The following is a 16,140-nucleotide window of genomic DNA, read 5'->3' on the forward strand; positions in this document are numbered from 1 at the left end:
CTGCCTGTTCTGCATTTTCATCAAAGATTGGAATGAAGCCACAGATGGCATTCCCATCATCATTATAGAGGGCATAAGGCTGAGGAATGGCTAGTATTGGATGACAGTTTGATACAAGAACAATGAGTCAAACTGAATTAGATGAAATTGAATGTAAAGATCTACACTTGGATTCAAGCAATCAATTTTGCGGATGGGAGGGGTGGACTCATGGCTAGACAACGGTTCCTTAGAACAAGTTTTGGGATCCTAGCAGGTGTCAAATTCTAAGAGTCAATAATGTGACATGGCAGCGCCACAAGAGAATGCCTTGCTGTGGCCTGTCTAACCATACCTGAAATACTGCATTTAGTTTTAGCACCACATTTTAAGAAACATGTTGAGAAATTTAAGAATGCCCCAAGGAAGACAACCAAGAGGATGGAGGACTTTGAATTCAGTCATTTGAAGAGGAAGGAAGGAAAAAGAATAAGCATTAAGAACCTACTATGTACCACCTTGCTAAATACTTTACAAATATTTTTGCATTTGATATGAGGATGAGTAGAAGGAACTGGGGATGTTTAGTCTGCAGAAGACTCAGTGGGTACATTTTAAATGAAAAGTCCTCCCTCTGTGTCACATTGGTATCTATTTCATGATAAATAAAGTCTTAAATGTAACAATGAAAGACTCTAGTGAATATATTGTATTGGGGAAGAGATTCAGTTCGGGCCCCTTCCCTGGGAGCCACAAAGCCCTCCTCCCAAGAAAAGTTCAGGGCAGGGCAGTGGAGACTTTGGGGGCAGAGCCTCCTCCTCCAAGCACCTTTGTCTCCCTAGAGAGAGGAAGCTGTGCTACTTCCCTATCAACTTCCAGTAATATTGTTCATGTCTATTCTCATGTTTTCTACTTATGCCTAATCTCAGTGGTGTAATAACTGCCATGCACTCAGGTGAATATGTTGGATTAAAATTTTTGTAAATTAACCTTTTTTAAAAAATTTTTATTTATTTAAGGCAATGGGGTTTAAGTGACTTACCCAAGGTCACACAGTTAGGCAATTATTAAGTGTCTGAGGCCGAATTTGAACTCAGGGTCTCCTGACTCCAGGGCAGTGCTCTTATCGACTGTGCCACATAGCTGTTGCCCCATAGTTATTCTTGATCAAACACTAGATACTACACAGGTGTACCCTGTTGCTATATGTAGTAATGTGTTCATTTGCTGAGAACTTTAGAAAAGAGAACACTTTGACCACATCCTCTGGAAGTAAACCCACAAACAGAAAAATAAAAGGGAAAGGAACTGAAGCTGCAAAAATAATTGTCAAAGGTCATAAATTTAGATCTGGAAGAGACCCAGGAGGTCATTGAGTCCCCTCACTTCATAAACCCAGTGGGCAGTGAGGTGGCATACTGGAGAGAGCTCTGGCCTTGGAGTCAAGAAGACTTCTTTTCCAATTCTGTCTCAAACATTTATTAGCTATGTGGTCCTGGCCAAGGGTTACTTAACTTCTCAACTTCAGTTTCTCCATCTATAAAATAAAGTACCTATCTCCCAGAGGTGTTACAAGGGCCTAATGAGGCAATATTTTGAAAGGATTTTGCAAACCTTAATATAAATATAAACTATTGCCCAGAAATATAAACTATTGTTATTATTTGTGGTTTGGGGTTCAATTTGGTGGAAACTAATCATCTCAAAACCTCCTGCTGATTTGAGAGCCTCTCTCAATTGGATATGCTTTTGTGGAAGAGAGAATAAATCATGTGGTTAATTCAATAAAGAACAGAAAATCCATACAAACATTGACTACATATATCTTAGGATTTTCCAGAACCTAGAAGCTTTTTACCAGTCATTCATGTCAATAGTTTATGTGTTTTTAGTCTTATATCTTAACTCACCCTCACAAATCCTGTCCTAATGTCTCATTGTGGCCTAGAAGTGACTGACACTGAAAAGGTCCGAAGGCTATGGCGGTAGAGGAAGAATGCTGGGTGGCCCTACACTAACTGGAAAATACTCTGGATTCAGTGCTGATGGCACTGAGGTCCTGAGTACCCGAGGTCCCATATGTGGAAGAGGGCAGCAGGGTGCCATGCGAGGGAATTCAGGATTGAGAGTACTTAGTTCTATTATTTACTCCCTATGGGTGACCTTCAGCAAGTCACATAACCTCTTGAGGACTTAGACTTCTCATTTGTAAAAGGACAAGGTTGGACTAAATAGCTGTCCATCCCTAATTCTATGACCCTATAATCACCTCTAAAGTGGTACTTTAATCCACCAAAATTAAACTCATTAAGAGTTTTGAGTCACCCCAGAAGCCATTGTAACATGTAGGCAGAGGGCTCTGTGAAACAGTTTTCTGACAGTCTCTAAACACTGACTCGACACTTGAGATTCTCAATCTGAAATCTTTATACAGTGACTTGTGAACTGAAATATGAATGGCATGACTAAAGCATCTTGCTCCTGACATTCTGATGGAAAAGGAAGCCAGAATACACCAAAAGGATGCAGATAAAGGAGAAGGTAGCTCCCTGGATCTCTGGGAAAAGGCAAATAAAGATAGATTGTGCGACAAGGCAACAAGGAATATCACGGCAGGGAACACTTGACAATATCACCTTGTAAAAGGAAACATAATTAGTGGGAAGGAAGGAGAAAATAAGAAAGAGAAGAAGAAAAGAAGAACATAAGGGAGGAAGGAAGAAAATAAGGAAAGAAGGGAGGTAGGAAGGAAATAAAGGAAGGAAGAGAGGAAGGGAGGAAGAAAGAAAGAAATAAGGAAGAAGGAAGAAAAAATAAATGAAGAAAGGATGAGAGAAGGAGGGAAGGAAGAGAGGAGTGAAGAAGAAAATAAGGAAGGAATGAAGAAAGGAAAGACAGAAGGAGGGAGGTAAGGAAGGAAAGGAAAAAAGGGAGGAAAGGAGAGAGGAAGGAAGAGGACGTAAGGCTGAAGAAAGGAAAAGGGAGAAGAAAAGAAATAAAATGGGGGTGGGGAAAGAGCAAGGAAAGAAAGAGATCCTGGTCATGTTATTGAACCTCAGTGCTCCAGGCATTTCCCAAGGACCTGAGTCACAGAGAGAATTCCACCAACAAAATCACAAATCTCTAATAAGCCAGTGAGTATATTCAAGTGGATGGAAAAGAATGCCATTGAACCAAAGTCATTACTTCAATGCCAACATAAGCCTATTCACTTGGCCCTGGTACCTGCCCATAGATGATTGCCTCAAATTGGCCATTGCTGGCATAAAAATATATCAGTGCTCTCACTTCATTAAAGGGACAGACTCCTTGATGAAAGTATGATAAGTCCATTTTCTGCAGCAGATGGCATCCCCACTGTCACAGAAATGACCAAAAGGGTCAAAAGCATCCTGTGTTTATTATCTGTTGATTGCAAACAACTAGAAATTAAGTCTTGGACTCATTAGATTGAAGCACTACACTATTGGGAAAATCCAATCAGGTTCATGTAATCTAGCCTCAGACCACCATCAGCAGCACCTTCTGTTAGGAAGGACCCAGGATGCACCTCTGAGTCACCCATTGATACCTATTTTGGACTTAATCTCACCAAGGGCCCCCCCAAATCCTAACATCGCTGAGATGATGAATGTAATTTTTAAATTTGTAAGCCTGATTTTCCAGAGATGATCATTATCACTAATAAGTGAGCAGCATATCCAGTTGGCACTTATCTATTTCTTGGCAAGCACAAGAATGCTCCATTAAGACCTCAGTTAGATCTTAAGACAAACACAACACTGAGATAATGGTGTGTTGGAAAGTATGCTTGGTTCAAATCCTGACTCCATCAGTCACTATGTGTGACCTTGACATAGTTGCAACTGGTCCCTCTATAAAATATAACTTCAAATCTACGATCTTAATTACAAGTAAATTTGTTATTGTTTAATCATGTCCAACTCTTCATGATACCATTTGAAGTTTTCTTGGTAAAGATACTAGAATGGTTTGCTACTTTCTTCTCCAGCTCATTTTATAGATAAGAAAACTAAGGTAAATAGTGTCAAAAGACTTGCACATGGTCACCTAGCTAGTAAGTGTCTGAGGCCAGATTTGAACTCAGCAAAATGAGTCTTCCTGACTCCAGGTTCAGTGTTTCTATCCATTGTACCATCTATTCACCCCAAATCTAACTATAAAAACTTGTTGTTTAGTGTCCGAGTAAAAATTTGAACTCGGGTCTTCTTGACTCCAGAATTGAGTCTCTATCTACTGAACCACCTAACCACCAGTCCTGGAGTCAGGAACCTGAATTCAAATCTGACTTCAGACATCTGACACTTACTAGCTGTGTGACCTTGGGCAAGTCACTTAACCCTGACTGCCTTGTATCCAGGATCATCTCTAGTCATCCTGATCCATCTCTAGCCATTGGATTCAGATAATTCCAGAGGAGAGGTAAGGCTGGTGACTTAGCACAGTCTTCCCCTCACTCAAATCCAATTTACTTGCTTGTCATAGCATCGCCTCCCTGATGCCATGGTATCCTTAGAGAATGAAGGACAAATATCACCATCCCATATTGTAGTTGCAAACATTTTCTGACTTATACACCATTGAATGTCTCTAACCTGAATTATTCTCAAAAGAGATCTCTTACTCAAGGCAAAGAAATCAATTTTGAAAAGCATCTGAGTAGATACATATATTTTAAAAGTCTTTCAGAGTTACATAATTTTCTTCCACTTCCCTTCCCACCCTCCTCCCCTCAGCAGTGAACAGTAAATTATTTGTTTACTATGTTTACAGATTAGTCATTTTTGGTAGAAGGAATTAAGGGAAAAGAAAGAAAACCATGGGATAGTTAAGAATACATAAGAGAATTTTTTTTAGGTTTTTTCAAGGCAAATGGGGTTAAGTGGCTTGCCCAAGGCCACACATCTAGGTAATTATTAAGTGTCTGAGGCCGGATTTGAACTCAGGTACTCCTGACTCCAAGGCTGGTGCTCTATCCACTGCGCCACCTAGCTGCCCCTATAAGAGAAATTTTTAAAAATTGAATGTAGTGAATTCATATTCTGCAGAGTCTGTTTTTTTTCCTCTGTTTTGTTTTTCTTCCTCTGGATGGGTATAACTGGTCTCCTAGGGTTGTCCTAGCTCTCTGAATTGCTGAGAGGAGCTACATTTATCAAGGTTGATCAACTCATAGTGCTATTATTAATGAAAACAGGGATATTTGTACCTTCCTCATAGGGTTATTGTGAAACCCAAATGAGATACCCTCTACAAAGGGTTTTGGAAAATTCCATAATGCATTAAAGTATTGGTTATCATCCATAACAGAGACAGACCCAAAAGTCATCTCACCAGTGGGTAGGACTGGATATTCTGATATTCTCTTCCAGTTTTTCTAGGTACCAACAGTCCTAGGCCAGTACCTGCACTTTCTCATAAATTCATCTTTTATTTATTGAATAAATACTTAATTATCCATATGTTGTGACCCCCAATAGAGTGTAAACTTGGAGACCATGTCATTTTGCCTTTGTGTTGCCAGCATCTAACACATAGTAAATAATTACTATGTATGACTGGTTGAGACACTCTCTTCTGGGTATGCAGAATTAGCCACAGGATTCTGAGAAGTTCAGAATACTCAATTCAACAACCACAGTGGCCATTTGCAGAGGTCTTTATGGTGTTAAGAGTACTTTCCAGAGAGCATATTATTTGACCTTTCCCCCGACCATGATAGAGGAAAGCATTTTGACCTGTGAGGAGAAGCTCACAGAGGTCTGTGAATGTGTTTTAAAAATATTTTGGTATCTGTATTTCAGTATAATTAGGTTTTCTTTATAATCTCATTTAATTTCATACATTTAAAAGTTTTATTCTGACAAGAGCTTCTCCAGATGGCTCAAGGGTTCTATGACCAAGGAAAGGTTAAGGATCCTACCCAAAGCCCTCTCTAAGTGCATCTATGAGAACTTGATCACTACAAACAAAATTCCAAAGGCGGCATTTCTGGATCCATGTTCCCTGGGGAGAGTAGTAGATAGATACTATCAAGGATCTCGACTGTCTAAATCAGGAAACGATACCCTAGCATTCAACCAAAGACAGCTTGCCAAATCTCAAGGATGAGAGGAAGCTCAACTCACATGCTCAGCTGTCTTGACCTTGCACGAGGGAATGAGCACACCCAAAAAGAGTCACTTCTTGTCTCCAAGAGCAGCAGCTGATTTGGAGTCACAAAGGAACCTCCCAGTTGGGAAGAACCCTAGCTAGTTGAAAGAATGTGACCAGAGAATGTTTCTTGAGAGACTGGACATAACAACAGATACTTAAGAGCCTGAAGAGACCATCTTATAGGTTTCTGAATCCAATGTTCTCAATTGTGGGAAGTATCTATGAGAGGAAACTCCATCATTGTAGGTTGAAACCTTCTTGGCAATACATAGTCTTAAGGGAGTTGTCCAGTTGTCCAGGGCTACCGAGTCAGCATATATTGACTAGGTCAACTCTGAGGTCAACTCTCTATCCATTAAGTCCCACATTGCATCTATAGATGAAATTTAATAAGACAAAAGTCAGATGCAATATACAAGGTTCAAAAATTTCCATCTTATCTCTTTGGGGGAAGAACAAAAGTAAATTAAGATTTGAATAACTGCTTTTTTTCTCTTATCTTTTATTACAGAATCCCAGAGTTTGAGAGCTGACAGGGCCACCTAGTTTGGCCCACCTGAAACAAGGATCCTGTCTACAGCACCCATGACAAGTGACCATCTAGTGTTGGCTTGAAGGCCTTCAAGGATGGGGCACCCACTCCTCATCAAGGCAGTCCATCTTCTTTGGTACAGGTCTCATTGATAGGAAGCTTCTTTCTATTATCAAGCCTATATCCATCTCCTTGCAATCTACATTCATTTCTCTACAGTTATTGTATTCACAGATCAAATTTAATAACTACTCTACAAGGCACTCCTTTAAGGCCTTGAAGATAGACATCATGTTACCTATGAATCTTCTCTCCTGGTTAAGCAACTGATTCTCAGCTGACAAGGACTCAAGGTCCTTAACCAGTCTGGTTTCCCTCCTCTAGACAATTTCCAGCTTTTCAAAACACTTCCTAAATGTTGGTACCCGGATTAAACACAATAATTCAGGTGAGAGCAAACTAAGGCAGAATCCAAAAGAACTATTGTCTCCTGGGTACAAACAAATAAAAGCAAATGCAGAATGACTATAAAGAGAAAACAAAGTAATTGGTACATGGTAGTTTGTGAGGGAGGGTTTTAGCAATTCAGGGAACCAGATATGTCTTCATGTAGAAGACAGGACTTAAGTTGTATCTTAAAGGAAGAGTGGGGGCGGCTAGGTGGCATAGCAGATAGAGCATCGGTTCTGGAGTCAGGAGTACCTAAGTTCAAATCTGGCCTCAGACACTTAATAATTACCTAGCTGTGTAGCCTTGGGCAAACCACTTAAACCCACTGCCTAGCAAAAACCTAAAAAATAAAAATAAGAAAATAAAGGAAAAGAGGGATTCTATGCAGAAGAGGAATGATTTTTCCCAACTTTAGGGATGGCTAAAACAAAGGCAAAGAAATGGAACTGGAGTACCACAGGCAAGGAAAAGGCAGGATCACAGAATAGTAGGTGATGGCGTGATGTCCATTGAGATTGGAAAGGAGCAAGGTTGAGAAGGGCTTTACAGGTTAAACAGAGCAGGTTATATTTTATTCTAGAAATAACAGGGAGTCACTGAAGTTGATTGGGTAAGAGAGTGGCATGAACAGCTCTGTGTTTAAGGAAAATCACTCTGGCAACAATGTTGGGGATGGACTAAAGTACAGAGAAATTCAAGGCGGAGAGACTAATGGGAAACATCGGCAATTATCTAGTTAAGAGGTGAGGAGGTACTGCACAAAGGTGGTAGCTGTGGAAGGGAAGAGAAGAGATCAGATGGGAAGATACTTCAAAGAGATAAATGGCAGATATGTTAATGGTAACTACGTGTGGTATGAGAGAGCATGGATTCTAGGATAATGCCAAAGTAACAAGTCTGAAAGATTGAAAGTATGGTGGTGTCTTCCAAAGAAACAGAAAAGTTTAGAAGAGTGGGTGGGTTTTTGGGTTTGTTTTTGATGTTTGTGAGTGGGGGGGGGGGAGAGGGAGTTGATGAGTTCAGTTTAGGACATATTAAATTTGAGATGTCTCTGGGATTGCCAGCTAGAAACATCCACTAGGCAATTGGAGACATAAGGACCTGTAAATCTGGAAGTCATCTGTGTACAGATGATAATTAAATTCCTAGGGGCCAATGAGGTTACCAAAAGAGAGAATGAAGGGAAAAGAGAAAGTCTATGAAAAACCTTGGGGAAGAGTCAGAGTCAAGGTAGGCAATGTTCACGATGAGCTAGTAAAGCAGATGTAAAAGGAGCAATCCAATGGGCAGAAGACAAACCAGAAGAAAACCCAGAGAGGAGAGAGTATCCAGGAGGAGAGGCAAGCACAGAGCCAGATGCAGCTGATAAGGATAAAGCCGCTGGGATCTACTTAAATAGATTTGGGAGTCATCAGAACAGATTATCATTAAACCTTTGGGAACTAACGAGGTTACTGAGAGAGTGTAGAGGGAAAAGAGAAGACCCCATTGAGGATGGAACCAATGGATATACTGTACTGGAGGAAATCTTTCTTTTGAGGCACCTGGGGATCCATGGGGATGTTCCATGGAGGGCAAGAAGTTTCTTCCTTCTCAGAGGAGCAATCTCTGCCCTCTACAGAATTACAGGAGTGTGGTATAGTGGAAAGTGCCCTGACTTGGGAGTATCTGCTCTTGGGTTCAAATTTGTCTCTAATCTCAAGTAAGTGGAAATAAGATTACCTTTCCTTCTCTCTCCCTTGAAATGATTTTGCATATTCATCTAGATGATTTACTTATGATTATGTTATTTTCCCTTACATAAACTGGAAACCCTCAAGCATTTCATTTTTTGTCTCTGCATCTTCAGGCTCTTGGCCCAGGAGGAAGTTTAATAAATGTTCCATGAAGTGCTTAGGGAGGGGAAGTTACATTTCCTCTGTCTGTACTCTGGTGCAGGGGGCCAGGATGCCTTCCAGGCTGGCATTTTCCCCCACCTTGGCTGCAGCAGAATTGACTTTACTAAACAGAAAGGCAGGTGGCACACCTGGAAATCAAAGAGGCTGATGGGCTGGGAGTTATGCCTCATTACCATCCTCAACCATTCTGTACTTACTTTTCATGGAACAAACAATCGGATCACACTAAGTGAGTAGCTTTGCTTACTCTGTGAATGTGTTGGTGTACATGTATGTTCTGACACTCATGGGGATATTGTTCATAATTGTCTGTTGAGTGACTTTGTAAGAGTGACTTTGGCTTTTAAATTTTTTTCTGTTAATGACATAAATCAGATCTGATGGAAACAGTCAGCAAGCATTTTTTTTAAAGCACCTATTATGGACCAGGCATTGTGTATATAAAAACAAAACCCTGCTGGGGGGGGGGGAGGGGAGAAGGGAGGGTCCAGCTCAGCACCCTCTGAAATACACTGGAGACTATGAGATTTATTTACCATTTACTCATCTGTCCTATGGCTCTACTTGTTTCTCTCCCTATCTGTATTAATCAACCATATGTCACATAGGAGCAAACTTTCACCTACTTTCATCTCCTGTTCTCTCATTCTTCCCTGCCCTACTCTCCACTATATTCCCCAGGATTCTCATTACATAGAGAACGCATTTCCCTTTGCCTAGACCTCTTTTTCTCTCACTCCTTCCATCTTAGCCCAGAGCCTGATATCATGTCTGTACTTCACCTGTATGCTCAGCCATCCTCTCTAGCATTGGCTGTTCCTTCTATCATACCCCAAGGGAGTCCTAAAGGAAGAGTCAAAAATACTATTTGATCCTCTCTCTTTAAATTACCACCACACAACAATTTCTCTACCTTTAAAATGAATTTCATCAAAATTATACCCTCAGTCCCCAACATTGTGACTTTTATATGCTGACCCAACTTGGGGCATTCTCCATCCTTTCTCAAGGAGGCTTGTATCTGGCTCACTAGCTTCTCCTCAATTTCTACCCTTAAACCAAGGGATTTCCATGTTCACACTGATGATCCCCAAACTCTAAGTTCTTTAATTCCCTTATATCCCATGACCTATACTTCTTTTTTAATTTTTTTTAGGTTTTTGCAAGGCAAATGGGGTTAAGTGGCTTGCCTAAGGCCACACAGCTAGGTAATTATTAAGTGTCTGAGACCGGATTTGAACCCAGGTACTCCTGACTCCAAGGCCGGTGCTTTATCCACTACGCCACCTAGCCACCCCATATACGTCTTTACTCTACTTCAGTCATACTTGGGAAGTAAACTCATGAGATAACCCCCAAGGGTTCCATATCTATGACTTGATGAAATCCAGACATTCCTTTATCTTTCTTTAAACTCTCATTATTCCATTTCATCTTATGTCTCACCCCTCTCCTAAATCTGTTCTTCGCCCTCATTGAAACATTTAATACCTCCTACTCTTGGTACCATTTCAAGTCATTCTTTAGTTTTAGTCCCTTTCCAATTTCTAATTTCCCCAAATTAGTCGTTTCACTTCTACACTCTCCTGTGATCTTGAAAATCTTATCCCTTGGCCTATTGCCATTTGTTGAGTAATAGTGAGGTCCAACTCGTGATTATCCCTTGAAAGAGATGTCTGAATCCAAAGCTTCCACTTCCTCTAATCTCACTCTATATAACTTTCTGTGGACTGACTTTTGACCATAATTGCCCTTTCAAAAGTTACCAAAACTCTCTTAATTGCTCTCATTGGCTTTTCTCAGGTCTTACTTCTCAGACATATGGGCTGCATTTGGCAGTCTAGGTGACCATCTTCATCTAGATACTTCCTCCTCTCTAGGTTTTCATGACATGGCTCTCTCCAAGTTCATCTTCCATCTGTCCAATAGCTCCTTTTGCATTACCTTTCTTCGTCTATCATCTGCACTGCCTGCCTTAAGTCTTAAGTCTTCCTCAAGGTTTCATAGAAAAAGACCTCTAGGAAAATGATATATTTTTATATTGTGACTTTAATGTATCATTAACAAACTTGTACAAGACCACAATGTATTCATATGCATTTGCAAAAGGCAAAAGCTTGCACATCAAAACCTTACAAGTCAAACTTTTTTTCATAAGATGACTGCTAAATAGGGAAGTTTAGAAAAGGGGATACTTGCAGGGTAAGAAATAATTATTTCAATTTAGGAAATCTTGAGTTTGATATGACTCTAGGACATCCATTTTGAAATATACAGTGGGCAACTGTTGATCTGAGAATGACGTTCCGGAAGAGACTGAGGTGGGCATCTAGATCTGGGAGTCATTTGTGTAGAGATGATGATTAAAACCCTAAGAACTGATGAGGTTGCTGAGAGAGAATGGAGAGAAAAGAGAAAAGGACCCATGATGAGACCTTGGGGAAGACCCATAGTTAAGGCAGGCAGTGCAGTCCAGTAAAGGAGTGAAGTATATATACCATGTGCTACTAGGAGCCCTTTAGATTTAAAAGAAACTGACAAACCATTAGGAGATGGATGATGTTGAATCTGAACATGAGCTGAAACACTGTTATTCTACTTAAGTTTTTTTTAAGTGTTTGGACCTGAACACAACATTTTCTAAGGAAAAAGTTTTTAGTCAAAATAGAAAAAAAACCCAACAAAACCAAACCCTGTATTTAAAATTTTTCTCTTGTAATATGGGAAATCAAATTGCTTCTCATGTATATGTACCTAAAAGATATGACTATTGTTGAATTGTATAAAATATAGTCAAAGTTTGCATATATATATTTTGTGTATAACCTCTGTAAAACAGCAATCACATTAATGAAGTTGCAAACAGTGCTCCACTTTAAGCTACATCCAAAGAAAAGACTTTATTATTCATATATCCTAATATAAAACATAACTTGCTACTATTTTAAACTACAGTGTTATAGACTACAGTGTTATGTTTGCTATAGAAAAGCAAAAAAGTGTGAACACTACAAAAATTATGAATAAAAATACAGAAAGTTTTTAGTTTAAAAAAAAAATGCTTGTCCCTTGCTGATAGCCTGGTTGACGGAGCTAATATTGTAATACAAAGGTACTGCTTTCTCAAGAATTCAAACTATTTTAGAGTTTATGGCTAAAACCCAAACAAGGACAACCATAGGATGGGAATAAATTCTCCCTTTTTCCTCTCTCCGTTTCTGCTTTTCTACCCTTCTATTCCTCTGTCTCTGCCTTTCTCTATGTCTCTCCTTGTCTTTGTCTCTCTGTCTCTTTATCTCCCTCTGTCTCTCTTTCTTGATCTCAGACCTGTGATCTCATTGGTGTAAGGAATTTATGGATGAGGTAACTCAATAAAGATTGACATTTCCCCCCCTACAATTTATTAGTTTTAGGATGTTTGACAAGAGCATTCCAAGAAGTTAAAAACTTGCTAAGGGTCACACAGTCAGCATGTGATGGAAAGGAAAATGAACCCATGTTTTCCTAGTTCTGAAGTCAGCTTTCTTTTATCATGATATGTTGTCTTGGAAATATTATTATCTCCTATCAAATCAAATATAATTAGTAGAAAGATACCCTAAAATCACTTTTCAGAATGTTTTCAGAATCAGACAATTAAGGAACCCACTTCCTCTTTGTCATTTTAATAGGCTTTATGTAAGGATCCTGGCTCCTTAATGGTAATGAATGGAAAGGAAAATGCCAACAGCATACATCTTCAATAGTAGGCAACCTTAAGGGAACTCACACTCTCCAATGAAGCTGCAAGTTGTGGTTCATCCTTCGAGAGCCCAGTGACATCAAGAGGGCTCTCCTAGTACATCATGTTCAATCCCTCTCCTCAGCTTTCCCATTCTTCCAGTTTCAGTTCTATTTCTTCCATGAAGTCCCTACCTGATTGCTGCAGCCTTCACTGATCTCACAGCATCATAGATCTAGGGCTGGAAGAGATCCTGGAGGTCAGTTAGTCCAAATCTTTCATTTTACAAATGAGGAAACTGAGGTCCAGGGAGCTTCAGTGACAGATGGGTCATAGATTTAGAGCTCAAAAGGACCTCAACTAGTCTAATCATTGTCAGTTTGAAGAAACTCAGACCCTAGGAGGTCAAACTGAGACAAGACCCATGGTCATGCAGGTCAAGCACCAGAGGGGGGTATCTGAACCCATGACCTCTGGTTTTCTAGTCCTGATCTTTCCAACATGCTGTGCGATGTCCCAACTTCTCAGAATTCCCATAGCCCTTTTACCCTCTACTACACCATTTCACAGTATTCATTCAGAGTAGGTCTAGTGATGTGCAGCCTTGTTGACTGAACCCACTTGTTTACAGTAAGCATTTAATAACCACTTGACTATCACCATATCCTTCTATGCGTTTCTGTAACTACAGCATGCTTTCAGTCCAGGTTTTTTAGGACAGTCCTGATATCAAGGAGGGTGAGGAGAGAAGATAGGCACTTTCTCATGTAGCTTGCCATAGGACTATCCCTTGTCAGAGCCTATGTTGTAATAGTTGGTCTGAAAAATGTCTATCCTACAAGAAAGGTCTGCTTACTAAATATATATATATATATATATATATATATATATATATATATATATAATTTCCTATTTCAAAAGATTTTCAAGCCCTGACAAAATTTACTGTAAGAAAAGATCTACAGAGAGATCTGTGCTTTCACTTTTGGTCATCTATGCCTTACAGAGTTTTCCTACATCCTTCAAGCATACTTTTCTCCCTAATACCTTCCTTTCCTTATTCCCCCCAATTCCTAGTAATTTCCCTCCAAAATGTAGCTTATATTTAGCTCCCATCAATGCATTTGCTATTTTCTTTATAAGCTTTCTGTATGTAGTGACATGCTGTCTCTCTATGGAATGTAAGCTCTTTAAAACCCAGGACTGTTTCATTTTTTGTCTTTTTATCCCCAGAGATTAACAAACCTGGTTTAGAAGAGGTCTTTAATGAATGTTTGTTTTATTGACTGTTTAAATGTCATAACAACTTTGTAGAGTAGGTACAATCCATTTCAGAGATGAAAGAACTAAGGCCCTCAAAAAGGTGACACCAATCCCAATTCAGGAAGCCCTAGACTTTCTGGCGTACATAATATAGGTGACAATAGGCAGAAATTAATCTTGTAGTTCATCTCTTTAATAGGCATGGAAAGAACAAAGAGAATTTAAAGCAAAAAACCCCCAAACAAACAAAACAAAACAACAACAAAAAAAGCCTCCAAAACCCAAACTTTGTAAATTTTGAGAAAAGAGACCTTCTCAATGGAATGTATCCAGTAATGAACTTTTATGTGAAAGTCTGGGATTAAATAAGTCATTTTTACATAACTTAAGTTCTATGCAGAGCCATTTCTAATAATGATTTGTCCTTTTTTGAAGAAGACCACAACATCAGGGAGGTGATGCCATGACAAGCATATGAATTGGACTTGAATGAGGGGGTGCTATGCTAAGTCACCAGCCTCACTTTCTCTCCCGGAGCCATCTGGGTTCAGTGGACAGATATGAATCAGGATGACTGGAGATGGCCCTAGATGTGAGGCAATCAGGGTTAAGGGACTTGCCTAAGGTCATAGAGCTACTAAGTGACAAGTGTATGGAGTACTCCTGACTCCAAGACCAATACTCTATCCACTGTCCCACCTAGCTGTCCCTGTAGGGCTAATCTCTAGTGACAACTGGATAGCAAGTGACTCAAACATCTACATCTTCTCAAAGGTGAAATCTCTCTAACCCTCCAATCACAAAAGTATCAACCACAGAGAAGGTGAGGAAACTTAGAATCTAAACAATGGGAAAGGCCTTGGTATAGTCCATTTTAGTTGTCTGATCTCTCAGTTAATAGAAATATTAAACAATTCTGGGAGTTTCCCACATAGATAAAGTCACTGGTCTAGGCCAAAAACAAACACAGAATAAGCCAGTTATAGTGAGAGAGTATCATCTTCCCTTGGAAAGTCCTCTCATGTCAACAGTATATGTCTTCAGTAGTAGTTAGCCTTAAGGGAACAAGGAAGACCTGGTTATTAATCATCCACTGGGTTTCTAAAACTCATTCTCTCCATCCTTTTATGAAGATAGAGCTTCCCTAGCAGTTTTTTCCCCTCTATAGTGGTTTGCCTTACCTTTTTCAACAGCTCATTCTCCCTCCCTTCAATGAAGGAAAATGTCACCACCAGGGACTAAAATGGAAAGGAAGGAAAATACCACTGCTTGCTCATTAGCCACTTGTTCTAACCAACTATTGATTTTCTTTCCAGAGATGTATGGATCAAGAATTAACCAATTGGGGGAATGGCTGAATAAATTGTGGTGGGTGATTGTCATAGAATACTATTATACTTTTTTTAGAAGTGATGAGCCAGATGATTTTAGAAAAACCAGGGAAGACCTATATGAACTAATACAAAGTAAAGGGAGTAGAACCAGGAGAACATTACTAACATTGGTTAGTAATTGGAATAATATAATCAACTATGAAAGATTGAACTATTCTGACAATGATCCAAGACAATTCCAAAGGACCTATGATGAAAAATGGTAACCACTTCATAAGAGAACTGATAAACTCTGAGTACAGATTGAGGCATACTTTTTTCAGCTTATTTGTTTGTTTTCATTTACAATGACTAATATGGAAATATGTTTTGCATAACTTCACATATATATTTGATATCCTATTGCCTGCCTTCTCAAGGAGTGGAGGAGGAGCACAAGGGAGGGATAGAATTTGTAATGCAAAACCTTAAATAAAAATATTTTAAAAATGTAAAGTATTCCCCTACCATGACTTCAGTGACAAATGCTATCTCCTGTTTCTTCTTTTACCTCTCTAACTCAACCCTAGGCATTGCTGGAGATCCTTCCAGCACCTTGGTTTTTCCCTGAGACCATCTCCCTATCCTTCTCTTCTTTCACATTTTCCCTCAATAAACGCCTATGTAAAGTCTCTTCCAATTTCTTTCCAGTTAACATCTTCCTAATTTTTAAAATTTGTCCTGGTGCTCTTTTTTTCACTGCTGCTACTCATCTGCATTAGATATCCTACCATTTCCTGTTTGAGACTC

At 39.5% G+C, this 16,140-nt stretch overlaps 2 protein-coding genes across 9 annotated transcripts in view; one reads left to right on the forward strand and one right to left on the reverse strand.

Moving 5' to 3' along the window:
* MCF2L2 (MCF.2 cell line derived transforming sequence-like 2) overlaps positions 1–16,140 on the reverse strand; it is a 377,565-nt gene that overhangs the window by 94,699 nt on the left and 266,726 nt on the right. The gene's annotated exons all lie outside the window — the stretch shown is intronic.
* Positions 9,099–16,140, forward strand: part of B3GNT5 (UDP-GlcNAc:betaGal beta-1,3-N-acetylglucosaminyltransferase 5) — a 46,415-nt gene continuing 39,373 nt past the window's right edge. The window contains exon 1 of the mRNA XM_074191040.1: positions 9,099–9,262. The gene's annotated coding sequence lies outside the window, so the exon portion shown is untranslated. The remainder of the gene's footprint in view (positions 9,263–16,140) is intronic.

Source organism: Macrotis lagotis, chromosome 6 (assembly GCF_037893015.1).
Source record: "Macrotis lagotis isolate mMagLag1 chromosome 6, bilby.v1.9.chrom.fasta, whole genome shotgun sequence".
Lineage (NCBI taxonomy): Eukaryota > Metazoa > Chordata > Mammalia > Peramelemorphia > Peramelidae > Macrotis > Macrotis lagotis.